This window comes from Penaeus vannamei, chromosome 23, assembly GCF_042767895.1.
Source record: "Penaeus vannamei isolate JL-2024 chromosome 23, ASM4276789v1, whole genome shotgun sequence".
NCBI lineage: Eukaryota > Metazoa > Arthropoda > Malacostraca > Decapoda > Penaeidae > Penaeus > Penaeus vannamei.
In genome coordinates this window covers 25621823-25645313 of record NC_091571.1, presented here as the reverse complement: position 1 = coordinate 25645313, position 23491 = coordinate 25621823, and the positions used below count along the sequence as shown (strand labels likewise).

Here is a 23491-nt window from a genome sequence, read left to right as displayed (position 1 = left end):
AGGACACTGTTGTGACAGAGGGGATTCGTGCGAGTATTCACGTGGGAGCGGTAGAGAGGGTGGGGTATGTTGGGAGGGTATAGGAGGAAGTGGGTGGAGGGCAAATGCCTTTATATCCGGAAATATCAAACTTTCGTTCGCTTCTTTTCTACCGTCTGGGTTGCTTGATTTTAATCACTTTCTTCGGCATTTGGGTTTTTTGATGGGCCCAGATATTTAACGGGGATGGTTACTAATTATTCTTCGTTGCCACTGTACGTCTTAAAAATAACCTAGAATCAACACAACACTGGAAACGCAATATTTCTAACTGGCTTTCTGTCACTGAATGGCCGGTGAGCTGTCAAACCTCGCGGCTGGGCGACTGAAAGTGTGAAACGCACGATGCACAGAGAAGTCTACATAAGGGTAGGTTGCTGGACACCGTGGCGGACAGACATAATTTCATGCGCTCCGCCCATCCCTCCCCTCCCCTACCCTCCTCCGCTAAGCAAACTGTGTAGTGGACGACGTCGCTAAATACGTCGTCTCACTCAGGAAATACGAAAATCCCGAAATCTCCTCTCATTTTTAACCTCTCCCACAGACCTGGTATTGAAAATAGATGAACCCGGGGTGGCAACACTACACTTAGCCATGAAGTGGCGACATTTTGACCTTTACTTCCACATGAAACTATTGGGGAGACTATTGGGAATGGGCATCATCTCGCTTGCATCCACCCTCTTTGATAAGCCACAGACTTCGGCCGTCCATACTTCGCCGAAGCCTAAAGAACGAACTGTTTATCCCTGCCAGTGAAGAGGATGCTCGCGCGCGGCGTGTTGCCACAGCAGAACCTTTTATTATTATTTTAATAAACCTATTTCGTATGATTTTTCGAGGCACCTTTCTCACCTCCTACATCACAACCTCAGATGGATTTGAACCCTCGGTAAGCTTTAACGTTTAAACATATTTATTATTTTATTTCAATTTTAATAATGAAATCAGAACCCTATTCATTTCATTTTTTTTAGTCATATTTTATTTCTCTTCTTTATAATGGGTTGCTTTTAATTACTTTTATTTCCTACTTTTAATTCATCAGATTTTACATATGGCCATGACTGATACGATGGTTCTTTTAACGTAAATTTTTTATTTCGATTTCATTAGTTAATTATATATTTATCAAGTTCTATTATAGAAGTATTTCCTTTTTTATAGTTTTATTGGATTTTAACATGAATTTTATCAGTTTAGTATTAGAGGGAAACCCTGATTTTCGCTTACTCCCGCGTAAGAAATGCGTGGGATGTAAAAGAGACTAACTCGGGGATGGTCATGACTCTGACTGCTTGTGAGGGAACCCCGGAACGGGCATTCCCCTTTTTCTAAGATAAGTGGTTGTGGAGGTACCTCACTATAGGAGGTGAGAGAAGTTTGCCAAGTTATTTGTTCGGAGAAGTGACCTGGTGATTTCGGTGCCAGTCCATTTATGGTTTTTATTTCTTCTATGTGATTTTACCAGTGCTTTCTTTTAAATTAGTTTACCGTTGAATGTGTTGATTTTATTATTCAGTGTTTTATCATTGTGGTCAGTATTTTATCGTTGTGTTCAGTGTTTTATCGTTTTGTTCAGTGTTTTATTGTTCATTGTCGTTTTATCGTTTTAATGTCGTTTTATTGTTTTATCTTTTATCATTTTAATAAATCATTTTACGTATGATCTTGAGTTTTCCCCTAAACTTGTGATGGGAAAGAAGAGTATCAGTGGAAATCATAACTAATGATAGTGATTACTTTACTAATTGCGTTGGAGATTTATCCCCACACACGCCACTCCTCGGCTTAACTCAGGCATACCGACCTTTATATTCTCGCAACAACCATATACACCACACACACGCACCACACACATCCACACAATCTATCGCTCCTTTCCTGCATCGCCTTCTACAATATCCCTCTTCCCACAAACAACATCCGTTCCCATACGGCAATTAAATGGGTGGTGGCAGTCACGCTACTTTTACATTCTAACTGCGCTACTAACATGTATTTGGTGGCAGCGGTGGGATAAACATAAAGTAAAGTAATCAACTTGATGAGATACTCCAAATCATGTGAAAGGAAATAAGCGTAATGACTGTCCAAACTAGCGCTGGTAAACAGAGATGTTCCGGTGTTAATTAGAGCTGAGCAACTACAGGTAAAAGTCAACGAGTAGTTCTAAACGTTAATTGTTTGTGGCATCTCATTCGGCATTCGTTTTCTTACATTTGGTATTTGTTTTTTAGTTTTTTGTTACTCGTTTAATTGTTTGTATCAATTTTAATTGGTTAATGACGCAATGAGAAAGCGAACTAGGCGAACGTTTGATGAACAACCTATCCCCGGGACATCAACAGCGAGTTCACCGCAGTCAGCTGAAGTATCACGTGATACATCTGTGCAGCTCCGAGAAAGTTTAGATCTTCCCATGTACGAAGAACTGAGTCAGAGGTGTCAGCAGCCATGCAGGAACGGCATGCTGCATTAGCTGAGAGCTATGGCGCTCATAGTAACAGTAATGGTAATGGTAATAATAACAGCAATGGTAATGGTAATAATAAGAACAATGGTAATGGTAATAGTAATGTTAATTCTGTTTCACCTTCAGTGGAATATGTTATTTACAAAGATTCTGTTCCGCCTTTCAAAGCCGAAACCCCTAGGGGCGCCTCTGAAACTAAATCAGGAGGTCGGGTCCTGGATTTGAGTTCATGTCGGGGCACAGCTGATCTGATAGTGAATTCGTCTATTTTCGATGGCATAGCTTCATGGGTTGAATTTAAAGAAAAATTAAGACAAATTCAGGGGTACATGCTCGTCAACTGATTTTCATAACCATCTGAGTGGATTTAAATTGGCTCCAGGGCAAGTACCTATTGACTTCTTTGTAAACACTGAATCTGTTGTTTACCAGGGTGTACGAGTTTATCCGAGATTAATAGGGATGCCGGACGAACTTATCCACCGGGTGTTCCTTCTAGGCTTGCCACACTGGTTAAGGGAAGCGTTAGCCCTGAAAGAGGAAGAGCCTCTTCAGATTCTGGTAGATGCTGTACAGAAATGCTGGAGTATACGCATGAATCACATTAAAAGTGCAGGCAGCCAATTCAAACCTAATGAGATGTCACGTGCACGTAAACAATCCCCTATGTACTGCTCATTGCATAATACAAGTACCCACAATACCAAAGATTGTAGGGGGAGGCAGAATGTTACGCCAGGTCCCTTAAACCCATTAAGATGTTATACATGTAATGAGGCGGGTCATATCTCCAGGAATTGTCCCTTTTCCTCAGCCCGCGGGACGCGCCCATTCACACCTTCCCGTGCGGCAAACACAGAGGGAATTTAGAAGTGAATTTAGGAAAGATTCAGCCATGATATCACCTATAAATGATCACATCAAAGTAGGAAGATCTCTTATATCTCTGAAGGTCAACGGGATTATGTGTACATGCTTCATTGATACTGGGTCAGAAATAACACTAATGAAGAACGAGCTGAAAGAGAGAATGAATATTCAGTCAAGTCAGACCTTCGTCTTGCACGTTACGAGGTGCTTCAGGCCACTCGTTTCGCGCGGTCGAGGTCGTAGCCTTATCCTTTTCCCTTAGCGAGGAAATTAGATGCAAACATGATGTAACTATCGTATCGGAGGAAGTCAGGTTCCCAGGCGATATTTTAATTGGCGTAGATTGGTTGAGAAGATTTAATTTTAAAATGGTCTCTTTTCACTCTTCACAGAGGAATTATATTGCGTTAAACGGGGTAAGAGTCCGTATGACGTTTAGTGACACCCCATCCTTAAGTATCAAAATGTTACATGAGCGTCGTATGCCAAGTTTGTTGTCTAATAGTGATGGTACTACGCCTGTATTCTGTGCTGAGACCGTAGTTTGCCCGCCACAGATGGGAAGATTAGTGGTAGGGGTAGTTTCACCCAGCACGAGGATGGATGCTATTTTCACGGGCAAAACAGCCCAGGTATTAATTCCCCGCAGCTTTACACAGGTTCGCAAGGTCGGGTAGCCATTTGGGTCGTAAACGACCGTAAGTTTCCAGTCATTTTGCAACAAGGAGCGCACATCGCTTCTGTTGAAGGGGTTGATAAAGTCTTTGAATCTGCCGATTGTCCTGGTTCGATGTTGGGTAATGACTTGGGTAATGAGTCATGATCCTGACACTATCCGTTGTGTTGATGATTTTACAGATTGTTCTCATAATAATTGTTCGGTTTCTGAGTGTTCTGGTGGTGGTTCTTTTAATATGGTTGATGTTTTAGATTTTAATGATTTAGATTTTAATGGTTTCTATTTTACAGGTGCTGATAATTCAGCGAGTTTTCTAGATTTTACGGACTCTTTCGATGCACAGCACGGTATCACTGATTTTGGTTACACCGCTAAGGACTTTGATGTTTTTCCTACCGTGAGTACGGACGTATTGCCCATCTCCACTCCTTCGGGTGAGTCCTTCATTCAGTCGGCTAGGCTTGATCATCTTGGCTCGCACAGACGAAATCAATTAATGGCAATATTACAACGCTATGCCATTTTATCCGATGAATCAGCACCATTGGGTAAAGTACCACACATTAAACATCGTATCCCCACAGCAGATGCCGACCCGATTCGCACTCGCCAGTGGAGATTGCCGGAGAGTGCGCGTGTCACGATTCGCAATGAATGCGACAAGATGCTTAGGGAAGGTGTCATTTCACCATCGACATCTCCTTGGTTGTCTCCCGTGGTGCTGGTAAAGAAAAAGGATGGAGGTATACGTTTCTGCGTCGATTATCGACGTCTAAATAGGGTCACCACTTCAGATGCATACCCCATGCCAAGGTTAGACCAGATGATAGACGAGTTGTCAGGGACACAGTGGTTTTCAGCTCTTGATGCCAAGTCCGCCTACTGGACAATAGAAGTAGATCAGAGGGATAGGAACAAAACCGCGTTTAGTGATGGATTCAGATTATTTCATTTCAATCGTATACCTTTTGGCTTGGCCACAGCTCCTAGCACATTTCAACGAGCTTTTAATGCAGTGTTAAGTTCAGTTTTGGGGAAGCATGCATTAGCCTACTTAGACGATGTTGTCATCTATTCAAGATCTTTTGATGAGCATCTATCTCATCTTGATGAGGTTCTTGACCTCTTAGCTCAGGCAGGATTCCGTTTGAACGTTTCTAAATGTCAACTGGCTGTCAATTATTTTAAATTTTTAGGTTTTCTCATTACCCCACAGGGAATATCGCCTGATCCTGAGAAGGTGGAAGCCATCTCGAGGATGCAACCTCTGCGGACTGTGAGGCAAGTCCGTCAGTTCTTGGGTGCCACCGGTTTCTTTAGAAAGCACATGGATAATTATGCTACGTTGGCGGCCCCATTAACGCGACTCTTGCGGAAGGAGGAGAAATTTGTGTGGGGAAATGAGCAACAGAAAGCCTTTGAAGATTTGAAACACAGGTTGGTCACGGCGCCTATATTGCATAAGCCTAATTTTGAAAGGTCATTCGAGGTGCACTCGGATGCTTCAGGGGTCGCTATAGAGTCCTGCTTGATGCAAAGGGACGAGAAGGGTATTCCCCAGGCAGTTGCTTACTATTCGCGAAAATTGCGAGGCACTCGAAGTAGTAGAGTCGGTTCGCCATTACAACGCATATCTCTATGGCCGCCCTTTTACCATCTATACCGACCATAGACCTTTGGTTTATGTGTTTAAGCAGCCGACGAAATCATTAAGGATGACGAGGTGGAGCCATGAACTCTCCTCGTACAACTACGACATAAAGTATGAGCCAGGGGCAACACACCACTTGCCAGACCTTTTAAGTCGTAAAGTAGACGCTATCGATGCGGCGTTTGATTCACAGCAGGTGGCCGAGGCACAGCAGAATGATCCGCTGTGGAATGAGATCATTTTCTATCTCCGGGAAGAGAGGGCACCGAGGAGGAGGATTCCGCTCCCGCTCGATGAATTTGAACTGAAAGAGGGCTTATTATATCATAATCGTGTTTTACCAGAGAGGGTGATACAACAGCTTTAAGAGGTAAAGTACTTGAAACCGTCCATTGTGATAAATCTGCTACTCACCCTGGTATATTTCGAACATATTGCAGGCTCAGAGATAGGTATTATTTCCCACAAATGTTGTCGGAGGTTCGTAGGTTCGTACGATCGTGTGTCCAGTGTCAGAGGAGGAAGGGTCTTGCTTCCAGGCAAGCTCCCCTTGCTTCTATGCTTGAGGTATCTCAGCCATTTGAGAGAGTCTCAGCAGATCTTGTAGAGATGGTAAATTCAGCCAGAGAACATAGGTACGCTTTGGTCATCATCGACCACTTCACGCGGTATTTACAGCTTTTTACTTTGTTTGGTCCACCTCGGACACTTTTAACTGATAATGGTAGTGAATTTTCAAATAACCTTTTAAAACAAGTTTGCCAAATTTTAGAAGTAAAAACTCTGTACACCACGTGCTACCATCCACAGGCAAATGGGATGGCCGAAAGGGTCAACAGGGTCCTGAAGGACTCCTTGGCCACTCTTGTGGGTCAGCATCCGCAAGACTGGGACCGGATGCTCCCGTATGTCAGGTTCGCACTCAACACGTCGGTACACAGGAGTGTGAACCAGACGCCTCTGTATCTCCTCACAGGACGAGACGGATATTTCCCCGCTAATCTCACGAACTATCAAGAAGCTGACAAGGATGCTGCAAGAATGTTGAGGGATGGCCTTCGTGAAGCTCGTGATGCTGCCGTTCAGAGCGCCAGGGACGCCAGAGAGAGGTGGGCTCGTGACTATGACAAGAAAGTGAGGACCAGGTTTCGCCCACAGGTGGGAGAGCTCGTCTTGGTTCGACTCATCCGCCCGATACGATAGAGACGCGTAGCAGCCTTGGCGCCGAAGTGGAGTGGACCTCTGAGGATTCTCAAGCAGACCCGACCCGTCAACTACGTCGTTCAGGAACCCTTCACGCCGCACCAGGAATTAAAGGTCCACATCAACCAGCTGCGGAAGTACGTGACTCGAGATGAATCCCGCTTTGCTGAACCGCCGAGTCCCGAGGAGGAGGCTGATGATCCCGATCAGACGGCCGATGATCAAGATGACCACCTTCGTTCCGAGGATGAAGACGATTTGGCAGACCCAGGAATCCCGGGCCCGAGCAGGAGTGTATGACCAAACGAGGTGTAAGCATTCCAGGTATGGGTCGTGAGCACCATTATGATCATGTCACTTTCCCGTATAAATTTCTGCAAATAATTTCACGTAAAACCTATTTTCATTTATCTTCTCTTGTTGCAGTAAGTCCTGAATGTGCTTCGCCGCAGTACCTGCCTCTTGCATCGGATCCTCACCTTATTGCAACCATATTGATTCTAAGCACGTTAACCAGGGATTGCCGCGCTTGTAGGGGGAGGAGTTGTAGTGGACGACGTCGCTAAATACGTCGTCTCACTCAGGAAATACGAAAACCCCGAAATCTCCTCTCATTTTTAACCTCTCCCACAGACCTGGTATTGAAAATAGATGAACCCGGAGTGGCAACACTACACTTAGCCGTGAAGTGGCGACATTTTGACCTTTACTTCCACATGAAACTATTGGGGAGACTATTGGGAATGGGCATCATCTCGCTTGCATCCCCCTCTTTGATAAGCCACGGACTTCGGCCGTCCATACTTCGCCGAAGCCTAAAGAACGAACTGTTTATCCCTGCCAGTGAGCAGGATGCTCGCGCGCGGCGTGTTGCCACAACAGAACCTTTTATTATTATTTTAATAAACCTATTTTCTAAGATTTTTCATGGCACCTTTCTCACCTCCTACATCACAACCTCAGATGGATTTTAACCCTCGGTAAACTTTAACGTTTAAACACATTTCTTATTTTATTTCAATTTTAATAATGAAATCAGTACCCTATTCATTTCATTTTTTTTAGTTATATTTTATTTCTCTTCTTTATAATGGGTTGCTTTTAATTACTTTTATTTCCTACTTTTAATTCATCAGATTTTACATATGGCCATGACTGATACGATGGTTCTTTTAACGTAGTTTTTATTTCGATTTCATTAGTTAATTATATATTTATCAAGTTCTATTATAGAAGTATTTCCTTTTTTATAGTTTTATTGGATTTTAACATGAATTTTATCAGTTTAGTATTTGAGGGAAACCCTGATTTTCGCTTACTCCCGCGTAAGAAATGCCGTGGGTGGTAAAAGAGACTAACTCGGGGACTCGAGGGTTGGTCATGACTCTGACTGCTTGTGAGGGAACCCCGGAACGGGCATTCCCCTTTTTCTAAGATAAGTGGTTGTGGAGGTCAGAGAAGTTTGCCAAGTTATTTGTTCGGAGAAGTGACCTAGTGATTTCGGTGCCAGTCCATTTATGTTTTTTTATTTCTTTTATGTGATTTTACCAGTTTTCTTTTAAATTATTTTACCATTCAATGTGTTGATTTTATTATTCAGTGCTTTATCGTTGTGTTCAGGATTTTATCGTTGTGTTCAGTGTTTTATCGTTTTGTTCAGTGTTTTATTGTCGTTTTATTGTTCAGTTTTATTGTCGTTTTACCCAGTTTTAATGTCGTTTTATTGTTTTATCTTTTATCATTTTAATAAATAATTTTACGTATGATCTTGAGTTTACCCCTAAACTTGTGATGGGGAAGAAGAGTATCAGTGGAAATCATAACTAATGACAGTGATTACTTTACTAATTGCGTTGGAGATTTCTCCCCGCACACGCCTCTCCTCGGCTTAACTCACACATACCGACCTTTATATTCTCGCCACAACCATATACACCACACACATCCACACAATCTATCGCTCCTTTCCTGCATCGTCTTCTACACTATCCCTCTTCCCACAAACAACATCCGTTCCCATACGGCAATTAAATGGGTGGTGGCAGTCACGCTACTTTTACACTAAGGCGAAATATAATTGTAATCGCAGTTCACTACAACTGCGCTACTAACATGTATTTGGTGGCAGCGGTGGGATGAACATAAAGTAAAGTAATCAACTTGATGAGATACTCCAGATCATGCGTAAGGAAATGAGCGTAACGACTGTCCAAACTAGCGCTGGTAAACAGAGCTGCTCCGATGTTAATTAGAGCTGAGCAACTACAGGTAAAAGTCAACAAGTAGTTCTAAACGTTAATTGCTAGTGGCATCTCATTCGGCATTCGTTTTCTTACATTTGGTATTTGTTTTTTAGTTTGATTTCTTACTCGTTTAATTGTTTGTATCAATTTTAATTGGTTAATTACGCAATGAGAAAGCGAACTAGGCGAACGTTTGATGAACAACCTATCCCTGGGACATCAACAGCGAGTTCACTGTGGTCAGCTGAAGTATCATGTGATACATCTGTTCAGCTCCGAGAAAGTTTAGATCTTCCCATGTACGAAGAACTGAGTCAGAGGTGTCAGCAGCTGAGTGATCAGCTCGCTGCCATGCAGGAACGGTATGCTGCATTAGCTGAGAGTAATAGTAACAGTAATGGTAATGGTAATAATAACAGCAATGGTAATGGTAATAGTGATGTTAATTCTGTTTCACCTTCAGTGGAATATGTTATTTACAAAGATTCTGTTCCGCCTTTCAAAGCCGAAACCCCTGCTTCGCAGCCTCTGAAACGAGTCCTGGATTCGACATGTCGAGAATGGGACACAACCGCGGACAGACGAGGCATATATTCGAGTCGCCAGGAGTTCATGTCGGGGCACAGCTGATCTGATAGTGAATTCGCCTATTTTCGATGGCATAGCTTCATGGGTTGAATTTAAAGAAAAATTAAGACTTAAATTCAGGGGTACATGCTTGTCAACTGATTTTCATAATCATCTGAGTGGATTTAAATTGGCTCCAGGGCAAGCACCTAATGACTTCTTTGTAAACACTGAATCTGTTGTTTACCAGGGTGTACGAGATTATCCGAGATCGATATGGATGCCGGACGAACTTATCCGCCGGGTGTTCCTTCCACACTGGTTAAGGGAAGCGTTATCCCTGAAAGAGGAAGAGCCTCTTCAGATTATGGTAGATGCTGTACAGAAATGCTGGAGTATACGCATGAATCACATTAAAAGTGCAGGCAGCCAATTCAAACCTAATGAGATGTCACGTGCGCGTAAACAATCCCCTATGTACTGCTCATTGCATAATACAAATACCCACAATACCAAAGATTGTAGGGGGAGGCAGAATGTTACGCCAGGTCCCTTAAACCCATTAAGCTGTTATAGATGTAATGAGGCGGGTCATATCTCCAGGAATTGTCCCTTTTCCTCAGCCCGCGGGACGCGCCCATTCACACCTTCCCGTACGGCAAATACAGAGGGAATTTAGAAGTGAATTTAGGAAAGATTCAGCCATGATATCACCTATAAATGATCACATCAAAGTAGGAAGATCTCATATCTCTGAAGGTCAACGAAATTATGTGTACATGCTTCATTGATATTGGGTCAGAAATAACACTAATGAAGAACGAGCTGAAAGAGAGAATGAATATTCAGTCAAGTCAGACCTTCGTCTCGCACGTTACGAGGTGCTTCAGGCCACTCGTTTCGCGCGGTCGAGGTCGTAGCCTTATCCTTTTCCCTTAGCGAGGAAATTAGATGCAAACATGATGTAACTATCGTATCGGAGGAAGTCAGGTTCCCAGGCGATATTTTAATTGGCGTAGATTGGTTGAGATTTAATTTTAAAATGGTCTCTTGTCACTCTCCACAGAGGAATTATATTACGTCAAACGGGGGTAAGAGTCCGTATGACGTTTAGTGACACCCCATCCTTAAGTATCAAAATGTTACATGAGCGTCGTATGCCAAGATTGTTGTCAAATAGTGATGGTACTACACCTGTATTCTGTGCTGAGACCGTAGTTTGCCCGCCACAGATGGGAAGATTCGTGGTAGGGGTAGTTTCACCCAGCACGAGGATGGATGCTATTTTCACGGGCAAAACAGCCCAGGTATTAATTCCCCGCAGCTTTACACAGGTTCGCAAGGTCGGGTAGCCATTAGGGTCGTAAACGACCGTAAGTTTCCAGTCATTTTGCAACAAGGAGCGCACATCGCTTCTGTTGAAGGGGTTGATAAAGTCTTTGAATCTGCCGATTGTCCTGGTTCGATGTTGGGTAATGACTTGGGTAATGAGTGTCATGATCCCGACACTACCTGTCGTGTTGGTGATTTTACAGATTGTTCTTATAGTAATGGTTCGGTTTCTGAATGTTCTGGTGATGGTTCTTTTAATATGGTTGATGTTTTAGATTTTAATGGTTTGTGTTTTACAGGTGCTGATAATTCAGCGAGTTTTCTAGATTTTAACGGACTCTTTCGATGCACAGCACGGTATCGCTGATTTTGGTTACACCGCTGAGGCAATTAAATGGGTGGTGGCAGTCACGCTACTTTTACACTCTAAGGCGAAATATAATTGTAATCGCAGTTCACTACAAATGGAACACATCAGAGCATATGATTTTTTAACCTTTTTAATCTTTTGGATTTAAACAAAACCACAGAACATTATGTCTTTAGTTTTTTATCATCTCTTTTTAACCAATACTGGCTTTTACAAATCACCACCTTCATATGACTGGTTACTTGATAGTTCACTCCAGGCTGACAACACGTAACGCACTCATAATCAAGAAAGGTATTAGAAAATATTAGATGCCACAAACTTTTACACATTACCTTTCTTGCACTTACATTAACACTCATCTTACTCGCACTTCATGCACAAATCCTTAAACACATGCAGACATCCACGAATCAACAACAAAGCACTTACATAAGAAAACCACTGACCTGCTCCACTCCCTCGCAACCCTACGGTACCCTAATACACATTACATAACAAACACTCCGGGCACACCTTTGTTTTTCTGCTGCTCCTTTGCGGTGATACCTGCGCTAATGTTAACCCCGGCCCTTATCGCCCCAAGTACCTGTGCTTGATCTGCATGAGGGCCGTTAAATGGGGCCAAAGGGCATCCCAGTGCAATAACTACTGTGAGAGGTCCGAGCATGCTGGCTGATATGTCAGCTGCATCGGCTGGTTAACAAAGTTATAAGCTGGATTAGTTAACAATGGCGTCGCATGGATCTGCAACGGATGTGGCTTACCTAATTTCTCAAGCTCGTTTTTTGCATCTTCTCCAATCAGTGTCTCCAACTCCTTCAACACACTCCATTTACACGACATAAACAGCCCTCCCTTACAACACGTTCTTCCTCCAAACTCCGTCCACACACCATACACTCGCTACCCACACCAACATGTAACCAAGCACTCGACCTCAATAAACCCTTACACCAGACTCATCCATATCACTGAGCTCCATATCCCATTGTTCTAGGACTTCCATTGACTCCCGGACCTCTTAACTCATGTCATCCTCATCCTTATCCCACCCTTTCCCTCTCCCAATCTCCCTTCCTTTCCCCAATCCCTCCCCCTCTTCATCTATTCCCCCCCTCCCTCCTCCCCTTCCTCTCTGTCCTCCATTCCCCCTCCCTTAGACCACCCCCTCACAATAACCAGACCACCCTCCGCCAGCTAAACATCAATTTCAGAAGCATTTCAAACAAAATAACCCAGCTTCACCAAATCATCCAATCATACCAACCAGATGATATAAAAGGCACCGAGACATAGTTGACTTCCGACATCGACTCTGCCGAAACTTTCCTCCCTTTAGCATGACTTACACCCAAAGACCAGTGCAAAGACCACTCGACTGACGCTGGAAGAGGTGACGGTATTCTCATCACCAATAAGCCAGAACTTATCGCCAGACCAAGACCTGACCTTGACAGATTGAAATCGTCTGGATCCAACTCCAACACTCTGCCTGTAAGTCACTTTCTCGCTGATTTCTACAGACCACCACCTAACAAAATACCTACAAAACCTTGAAACATCTCAATCACGCAAAAACGCGGATAACATATAGCTTACAGGCGATTTTTTACTCCCCGACATAGCCTGAACTATTATGTCCCCCCCATTTACTGACCTTGCGGCTCCCATTATCCCCCACACAGACGCCAACTACACGACACTTTCATTGATATTATACTCATTCACTTTGGCAAACAAACCCTTACACCACCTCACACATTTTGGATCTTTCTCACGAACAACGTTCTAGACAAACACTAAGGTTATCCCAGGAATAGGTGACCATGACATTGTCCTCGTTGATGCAGACCTCAGACCAACCAGACAAACAGACACAGACCAATTTTCCTCTTTTCCAGAGCCGACAGACACAATCATACAGGATATCAACTTCTACAGACTACTTTTCAACAGATCCCCACACGAGACGCTTTACCGCCAATTGGAATAACCTTAAACTCACCATACTCACATCCATGGACACACACATACCACAGAAAACGCCTTCAAGTAGACCTACACTTCCTTAGATATCCTGGGACCTACGCAGACATCGTAAAAAACATCGACTACAGATGTGCGCAAACATACAACACTCCAGAAAATTGGGCTGCCATCAAATCCAAACAAAGAAAGCAGAACACGAACAAATTTCCAACAACCTCACAAACCATGTCAGGACCAACGCTAAACACTTATTCAAATTCAAGTCGCATAGACACAACACTATGGCGATCACAGCCTTAGAAGTCTCCAACAACACCCTTGTGACTGATCCAGAGCACAAATCACGTTTACTCAACACGCTTCCAATTTCACACACAAACATAATACACCCATCATACCAGACAGCCCTTATCCCCCAAATCCGCCACTTGACATTACGACTAACTGCATACTGAAACTATTGTCCACACTTGATACCAATAAAGCCATTGGATCAGACCAAATCCCTGCCTTGATCCTCAAAGTCCTGTGCCCTGTCCTTGCTCAAACATTCTACTGGTTGACTGGCTTTGCGCAAATATCAACCCCCTTTCAAAACAGGTGACAGAATTGACCCGACTAATTATCGCCTCATGTACCTCACATCGATCATCTGCAAAATTTTTGAACATATAATACATAAACAGTGAGTCACATTGATACCCACATTCTTACAGACTCCCAACACGGTTTTCGGCACAGATGATCATGTGACTCGACTAATCACCACTCATCATGACATTAACCAACAACTTGACAGATGCGACACTAAACAAGTTGATGCCATACTGTTTGCCTTTGACAAGGTTCTTCACAAAAGACTTGCACTTAAATTACGACATTAAGAGATCATTGGACAAATTCTTCACAGGATCGCTGCTTTCTTAACGCGTAGGACCCAACGTGTCCTACTAGACGAGATATCTTCTGACCCTGTCTGTCTCTTCTGGTGACCCACAATGCACCGTTCTTGGCCCCCTTCTCTTCCTTCTGCACATTCTCGACCTTCCATTTCGACACCTAACTCTTCTGCTACACATTTTGTTGACGTAAGTCTTTTGTTTTGACCTTTTAAAACTGAAGACGACTGCAGACTCCTCCAGCAAGACAGACGTCCTAGAACAGTGAGAAAGGTCGATGCAAATGTCCTTTAGACCCGACTAATGGAACATTCTCCGCTTCACCAGATATACACAAATACACTACACACCGCCTACACAACCAACAACTGACACCTGCAGCATCATATAGATACCTCGGCATTCACCTTACAATCTTACTTTCAACACCCACTGATTTCATCATTGACAAGAACAGAACACTGGGGTTTCTAACCTCAAACACGTACCTTATAATACACAGCATTGAGAAGCTCGAACAGGTCAATACTTGGGCTGCTAGGTATATGACACAATTACACACGTACACCTGGTATTACATCTCACATAAAAACAGATTAATATGGACCTGCTCGAGACAAGCATACAGACACAATCATGTACAAGATCAAGAACATTACAGACATCAACAATCACGAATACTTACAAGCAAAACATACACAACACAAGGAACTCACAACAGTAAATTCGTCACAAACCACACCAACACAAGCACTCCTTCCCTCGTACCATATGTGACTGGAGCAGGCTACCCCAACATATTACTGAAACAAAAACACTTAGTGGTCTTGCTAACAAACTAAACAAACCCTTAATATAACAGGTAAATTTCCAGTTAGCCGCATTTTAGACGAAAAATAATATATGCAAATATTTTAAAATCGCCTTCCGATATCCTTCCCTACATTTTAGGCCTTTTTTCCCCAGCGTTAACGAAATATTTTCGATACTTTTCTGTCGTTTGATTTGTAATTTTAATATGTTGATAACTAACAACTTGTATCTATTATGTTGTATCATTATAACAATTTGTTAATTGATACAATTCAAAAACAAAATCAGATTCGTCAACAAGTACAATTCCTAGGAATGGGGGTGGAGCCGCACCTGTGGCACAGCGTAGAAGCATCGGCAGAGTTGCTGTCGCGATCGGCCCGGAGAAATGTCGCAGATGAAAAAAAAAACGACACTCTTGTAACCGGAAAAAAAATACTTTTGTAAACAAAACAATGATGCTATTTCATTTCCATATATTTATTGCAATAATAGAGTATCGTGCTTTTAAAAGATATAACAATAAAACAGTACAATGTTATCCAGAACTTACAGCTACAAAAACATTTCTTACACGGAATGCGCGGGAATTTCAAATAAAAAATGTTATCGCATGAATTGTGCACGAAACCTTTTGAAAAATGTATTCTACACTACATGTGTGACATTGTCAAAAGCCAACAGTATTAAAGGAAACGCTACTGACCAATCACGTGACACGTGTGTTGAACAATTATGTCTAGTGGTTGAGTAAAGCAAGTGTAATAACTTACCAAAATGGATCTCAGGTGCGACAGTTGTAATCCTCACTATTATATTGTTATATCTGAGAAAAAAAAGATTCAATTCCTGAGAGCACAGGGTGTGATATAGTGATGGATGGGCTGCCTACAGAAACCTACATCATGGTTACAAACATCTGAGTATTAATCATTCTGAAAATTTTGTAGACCCAGACGATCCACAAATCCATACACAGAACATTGAAAGATTGTGGCGCGACCTAAAAGAGTGGGCAAAACGCCCCGGCATGAAGTCAGCTCCTGGATGATGAAAAAACATTCACCAGAAATAGTATCACATCGAAGACACATGACGGTCAGGTATAATGACAGAGGCGCAATAATAGAAGGTACAAGTTTAAGACACAGACGCGTGTAGATAGAGGGAAGTGGACACCGCCATCTTACAGGGCGGAAGAAATAGAATGGGATAGATCATAGTTTAAGCTGCAGTGGGTCTTATATTTACCGCTAAATGACGAAAATATACCACAAAGCCGCTTCTCAAATTTTAAGTTTACCTTACGAAGAAAAACACTGACTGCTGAACACATTACTGCGATGCCTTAAGTAGTACCAGTGTTACTTTGCACATGTCAAATATCTGGCTAATTATCAGTGAATTATGTTACAAATTTAGGCACTTAAAGTCAGTTAATATGTTAATATACTTCATTTACGTGTTTTAAGATTGATTTATAGCCTCATTTAGAGTCGTGTGCATCGTGCATTGCATTTCACACTTCCTTTCGTAGCCGCCAGCTTGATAGCTGAGGGCCTGTTCATTTCGAGTTGTAAAGCCAAGCCGGTAGGAAGTGTTGCATTTCCAGTGCTGTGTTGATTCTTATGGGTTATTTTTAAGAATATACAGTGAGAAAGAAGATAAAATGTACTTCAGTAACGATCCCAGTTTAAGATCTGGGGCCATCAAGAAATCCAAATGCCGAAAAAAGTGATTAAAATCGAAGCACTCCAGACGAAGGAAACAAGTGAACGAAAGTTTGACTTCCAGATATAAAGGTATTTGGTTTATTGTTTACAGTATCGATGTAGCTCTATCTTGTACATACCTAGGTGAAGAGAATGTAGGGGTGGGGGGGGCAATACGTTTTTTTTTTTTTTTTTTTTTTTGGGGGGGGGGGGTTGGAACATGTGAATTCCCGTAGAGGTTTGCCGAAAGGTGGGTTGGGTTCCCAATTCTGGTGCGGGGGTCCAGAATTTCAAAGATGGCGATTACGTCCGTAGAATTTCATTGGCTTTTAGGCTTTTTTTTTGTTTTGTTTTGTTTTTTGTTTTTTTGTGAGTGTGTGTGTGCTAGTTTTAAGCATTTTTTCATCTTTATTCTTATTTTATGCCCAATATTTCCCTGATATACTTCATGCCCTCCCCTGCTAACGGGACTATGAAATCAAGATCATCGATGGAGAAATGGTACTCGATCTCCTGAACGATTCATTCGCACAAGAAACACCGATAATAGATGAAATCATTGGATTTCCTGCAGAAAAAAACATCATTTTTACAACAGTCTCTAGGAGGGTGCATTGCCCTCAGTAACAAATACCTAATAGAAGGCTAGTACTATATAAATTGGTTATAATGAGAACCGGCATATTACACACCTTGCACAATTTACATGTAGAAAAAAAAAAACGTTAAATCATCACTAAGGCAAGTAAATTTATCAAAAATGCGATGAAAGTTTGCTTGGGAGTGACATCCTCGTTGATCACGTAGACAGCAATGATGGCGACACTGAACTACAGTGAATAGTATAATTTCGTTTCATAATTTTGTTTTGTACTAATATTTGTTAACACAATAAATCATTAAAATCATTATTGTTTTATCAACAATTAACTTGTTTATATTGTTTTTATTAATAGGGTATTTGTAACAGAGCGATGCACCTTCCCAAGTCGAAAAAATGATGTTTTTCTGCAGGAATTCTAATGATTTCATCGATTCTTGGCGTCGTTTCTTGTGTGAATGAATCGTTCAGGAGATTGAGTACCATTTCTCCATCGACGATCTTGATTTGATAGTCCCGTTAGTAAGCAAGGGCATGAAGTAGGTTAGGGTCAGTATATCAGAAATTATGGGGTTAAACAGGCTTAAAGAAGAATATCGATTAAAATGCATAAAACTAGCATAAAAAATGCTTAAAATCGGCCATTAAACGCTACGGATGTAACCACTATTTTTTAAATTCTACGGGCTGACGCGCCATAATTCAAAAACTCTACGAGAACCCATCCCACCTTTCGGCAAAACTCTACGGGAATTCACACGTTCCAAACCCCTAAACAACGTATTGACCAATAAAGCAGCCTAATATAGCAATTAAGTTGCTGTGGCAAGGCGTGCACTTCGGGCGTTGCACGAGGGGGACCCCCCTGGGACACATTCTCTTGACCTCAGTATGTATGGCAAGATAGAACTTCATTCACACCGTAATATAATAAAACCAAATACCTCAGGCACTGCCCAAGGGGAGGGTTGATATGGGGCTCTGCCCCCCGACACCACCGGGATACATTTTCTTCACCTCGGTATGTGCTGCAAGATAGAGCTACATCCATACTGTAAACAAACCAAATTCCTTTATGTACAAGACTAAACTGTCAATTTTCCTTGTTTTTTTTTGTTTTTTTTTCGGTCGGTCAGTCTATTGCGGATTGCTTCGTTTTTATCACTTTCTTTGGGATTTGGTGTACTTGATGGCTTCAGCAATGTAACTGCGAAAGTTATTATGGTCTTTTTCTTCTTCGCTACCACTGTATAGTCTTCAAGAACCTAGAATCGACGCAACACCGAAAACAAAACCTTTCTCGCCGGCTTTCTGTCACCGAAGGCCCGGGAATCGTCCTGACAAACCTGGCAGCAGAAACGGGGAAATGCGTGTGCGTAGGTTCTTCAGACTGATTCCTGTAAATCACTGTCTAATAAATCTTGATATACGTAAATGAGGCATAACACCATTAACAAAGGCCTTTGAAAGCATAAATGTGGAACAGCAGACACTGATGATTAGCCAAATGTCGATTTGACAAACGTATTAATACATGACCTACTTGAGAGAGCACTGGAATGCGTAGAGTGGTCATAATTTTCTTTACTTTCGCGATGTCAACATGGCAAAGACCTTAGAAAAAGATGGGGTGATCTCTCTCTTCTCTATCATGTACCTCCTTTTTTTCGATTTGCGCAACTTATGCCATAGATCAGTGTTGTCCAGACTGGGGTTCACGTACCCCTGGGGATACGCAACATAGATTATAAGGGTACGCGAACAAGGAACACATACATACACAAACAGAAACATCACATGTTCTGTGAATCATCTTATTTATTCGTGTATTAAATTCAAATATATTGACCAACACTCCTCCACTGCAGTCTTTTCATAATTAGTATATTGTCTGCATTATCCTAAATAAAACACTTTGTTTAGCCATGGTGGATAGGGGGGGGGGGTACGTAAGTGTACAAGTAATAAACGGTACAATGCGCGAAAATATTTGGACAACGCTGCCATAGATGAAAAGTGTCTTGTTTTATATCAAGGTAAGCAATCCATACTTTTTTTTTTCTTTTTTTTTAAACTCAAATCTTGTTTGCTATCCCTGTAAATTTTCCTCCCATTTTTGTCATTTGGAGCACTTAATGGGCCCAGATATTAAACTAGAATGGCTACTAAAGTCTCATTATTCTTCGTTGTCTTGATTCAACACAACACTGGAAACATTTCTCACCGCCGTTCTACCTCAAAATGAGCGGGCCGTGAGCTGTCAACCTATGGCTGGAGCAAGAAAGTGTGAATCACTCGATGCGCACGATTCTAAATAAGGGCATAGCTAAAAACTTAAATACGCAAAAAAAGTATAATAACATTAATGAAAGACTTTAAAAGCATAAATGTGTAACAGCAGACACTAATAATTAGCCAAATATCGTTTTGACAAGCGCGTTTTAACCAAAAACTACACAAGAAAGATAGGAAAGCACATATTACACCGATTAAAATAAATGCGAGGCCCAAAAACTTCATAGACCGCCATCTATTATTCAGATACGTAACTAAGACGGGAGAACGTTCATGGGACTATAATTTTTTGTAGATATTTATTTTGGGTTAATTTTTCGATTATGCCAATCAGGATTTCCCAGACAATATTTGTATCATCAGATTTATTCTCAAGTGATGAGAATGAATCTGATGATAATTTCCATAGCAATCACATCCTACGATCTTGATGTGTTAAGTCCCGTTAGCAGGGGAGGGCATGAAGTATATCAGGGAAATTATGGAGTAAAACAGGCTTAAATAAAAATAATAGCAAACAGAAACGTGTAAAACTAGCACAAAAAACGCTAAAAATCGGCTAATGCCCGTCATCTTTGAAAGTCCATGCACCGATGCGCCAGTTCGAAAAACTCTACGGGAATCCAACTCATATTTCGGCAAAATCTACAGGATTTCACACCTTCCAAACCCAAAACAAAGTCTTAACCCATAACCCAACTTGACCTAGCAATTTACGGTGCCGTGACTAGGCGTGCCCTTCTGGCACTGCCCAAGGGGAGGGTTGATGGGGGGCAAGCCTCCCCGACACCCCCGGGACACATTCTCTTCACCTCGGTATGGTATGTACGGCAAGATAGAGCTACATACATACTAAACATTAAACCAAATACCTTTACATATCGAAAGACCAAACTCAATTTTCCCTCGCTTCTTTCGATCAGTTGGTTGGTCTATTGTGGATGTGATTGCTTCGTTTTTATCACTTTTTTCGGGATTTGGGGTACTTGATGGCCTTAGAAATCAAACTGCGATAGTTAAAGTCTTTTTCTTCTTCGTTTCCACTGTATTAAGAACAACCTAGAATCGACGTAACACCAAAACCGAAACATTTCTCACCGGCCTCCTGTCACCGACTGCCCGCGAATCCATGTGTCAAACCTGGCGGCAGAAACGCCAAAAAGCGCGTGCGCAGAAGGGGCGTCAGGCCGATTTCCTTAGATCACTGTTTAATAAATTTTGAAACATGAAAATGAGGTATAACAACGTTAACAAATCGCCATCCGATATCCTTTCCTTCCTTTTGTAAACAAAACAATGATGCTGTTTCATTTTTGTACAATTATTCTAATCACCGAGATTCGTGCGTTGATAAATCCCACAGAACGGTACACGAAGCAGATTTTGTGTCTATCAAAATATATGATAATAGACCAGTAATACTCACATGATATTGAGTATTTACAATAACAAATAAATTTCTTGGTCTGCGCAAACCGATGTGGCTCACCCATATTACGAGCAAGAGGGGCCTTAAGAAATGCGCGGGATTTTCAAAAACAAAAATGTTATCACCTGAATTGCGCACGAAACATTTTGAAATATTTATTCGACACTACATGCGCGTGACATTATCACGAAAGCCAATTATATTCCAAGAAATACTATTGACCAATCACGAGACACCGTGTGTGGAACAGGTAGGTATAGTGGTAGAGTGAAGCGAGTATAATGAATCTTTCGTCATCATGGATCTCAGGTGCGTCGGGTGTAACCCTCACTACTATAGTGTAATATCTGATTATTTTGAGAAAAATGATGGCGCTATAGAATTCCTGGGAGCACACGGTGTTTTGCCAAGGGCGGTAAATTGTCCACGCTACGTTTTACCTTGCAAATACCGTGAAGATCGACATACGTGGTATTGTGGCAGATGGAAAAAAAATGCAAAAACAAAACGTCGTAAAAGTTTCGCAAAAACAAAACGTCGTAAAAGTTGCGTTTTCTCGATCAGCGATTACAGCGGCACGTTTCTGCAGGGAACCCATTTGGCACCATATAAAGTAGTTTTATTTGTTAATCATTGGTTGCAAAAGTATTTGGATCATGAAACTGTCACGAAATGTATTGGCATGTCAGGACCTACTAGCGTAGATTGGAGGAGTTTTTGTTCTGAAGTAACCCAAAATTGGTTACAAAATCAAAATTCAATAGGAGGTGCCGGGGTAATCGTTGAAATCGACGAGACGCTGCTCGTGCGGCGCAAGTATAACAGGGGAGACAGGTGAGCCACGTGTGGGTCTTTGGGGGTATTGAGCGTGTCAGTAAAAAGAAATTCATGGTGCCACTCCTGGACGGTGACAAGAGAGCCGACACGCTCATACCCCTGATTAAGAAATATATAAAACTAGACAGTATGATATACAGTGATGGATGGGCTGCCTACCGAAACCTAAAACATCTTGGGTTACAAACATCTGAGTATTAATCATTCTGAGAATTTTGTAGACCCACACGACCCACAAGTCCATACACAGAACATTAAAAGATTGTGGCGCGATCTCAGAGAGTGGATAAAAAGGCCCGGAATTAGATCGGAATATCAGCCGCAATACATCGCGCGATATTTGTTCATTAAAGCGAAACCTAATTCCCCATTACATTCTTTTTTGTGGAAGCGGCATCATTATACCCTCCGCCAAGGCGAGGTTCAGCGGGACCAGCCCCCGCCAACTCCAGTTCCTCGCGATGAGGGTACTTCTGAGAGTGAATGAAATTAGGTAAGAAATTTAAATCTGTACTTAGGTTTTTTATTTCCATTGTATATATATATGAAACATTTACAGGTTGCTATTGACATCGTGCATCACCCCCCCCCCCCCGACCTTCTGCGGTAGAGTCGTTTATGTCTGCATTTTCTAGACATTTACAGGTTGCTATTGACATCGTGCATTTTCTATACCCGCGTTTTCTCTAAATGTCACGTTTTCTTTGCACTACTTTCAACCAACATGGAAACATTACCGATTACTAATATTTTAATCCATTATTTAATCCTACTTCTACTAACATTTCCTCTCTTCCTTTTATGCTTATGTATTGTAACAACGTTACTGCCACTTTACCTTAATTGCCTCCCATGTCGGAAAAACACAATGTTCATTACTTGAACACTTTCCGGTAAGCTCATGACGTGTAAGGCCCTAGCAATTTTTGTGTGCGGTGTGACATTTGGTAAGTTAAAGATATTTGTTTCAATGTTTGTTTTATATTTATAGGTTATTTAAAGACAATTGAAAAAAATAGTTTATATTTTATCATAGTTGATAAAAAGTGTTATTCAAAAAAAAATTACGGTAGGTACTGACAATTCATGGAGGAATATGCCGGTCGCATGCCCTCATATTGGTAGCCCTTAAATGCCCCAAAGGCAACGATATATTCATGTAGATTGCGACAACCCCCCCCCCAAAAAAAAAAAAAAAAAAAAAAAATGATAATAGAAAAGTTAGACGCAATTTCACTTCGCCGGGTACTTTGCCAAGCACATATTAAAAATGTTGTATCCGGCGGAAAATAAAAGATTTCATTAGTTCCTCCACGCCGCATCTCGTCTGTAGAGTGACGGTATGAGTTGTATATTGTTTAATAATTTTTAAAATAAATTGACATCGTGCGAATAAGCGGAGGGGTGGGAATTAATTTGATATTTTGTGTTCGTTATTTTGGTTAGCATGATAACATTTTATATTTGTGAAAAATTTGTG

The 23491-nt window shown here is 41.6% G+C and overlaps 1 long non-coding RNA gene and 1 pseudogene across 2 annotated transcripts in view; one reads left to right on the top strand and one right to left on the bottom strand.

Moving 5' to 3' along the window:
* LOC138866068 (uncharacterized) overlaps nucleotides 1–23491 on the bottom strand; it is a 44495-nt gene that overhangs the window by 6811 nt on the left and 14193 nt on the right. The window contains exon 1 of one of the 2 annotated variants that reach the window (XR_011399517.1): nucleotides 20618–20966. The exons of the other annotated variant lie outside the window; for it this stretch is intronic. This is a non-coding gene — a long non-coding RNA (uncharacterized lncRNA). Of the gene's footprint in view, nucleotides 1–20617; nucleotides 20967–23491 lie in introns of those variants that run through there. 2 annotated transcript variants of the gene reach the window in all.
* The window catches only part of LOC138866024 (uncharacterized), an 8136-nt pseudogene continuing 6117 nt past the window's right edge, over nucleotides 21473–23491 (top strand).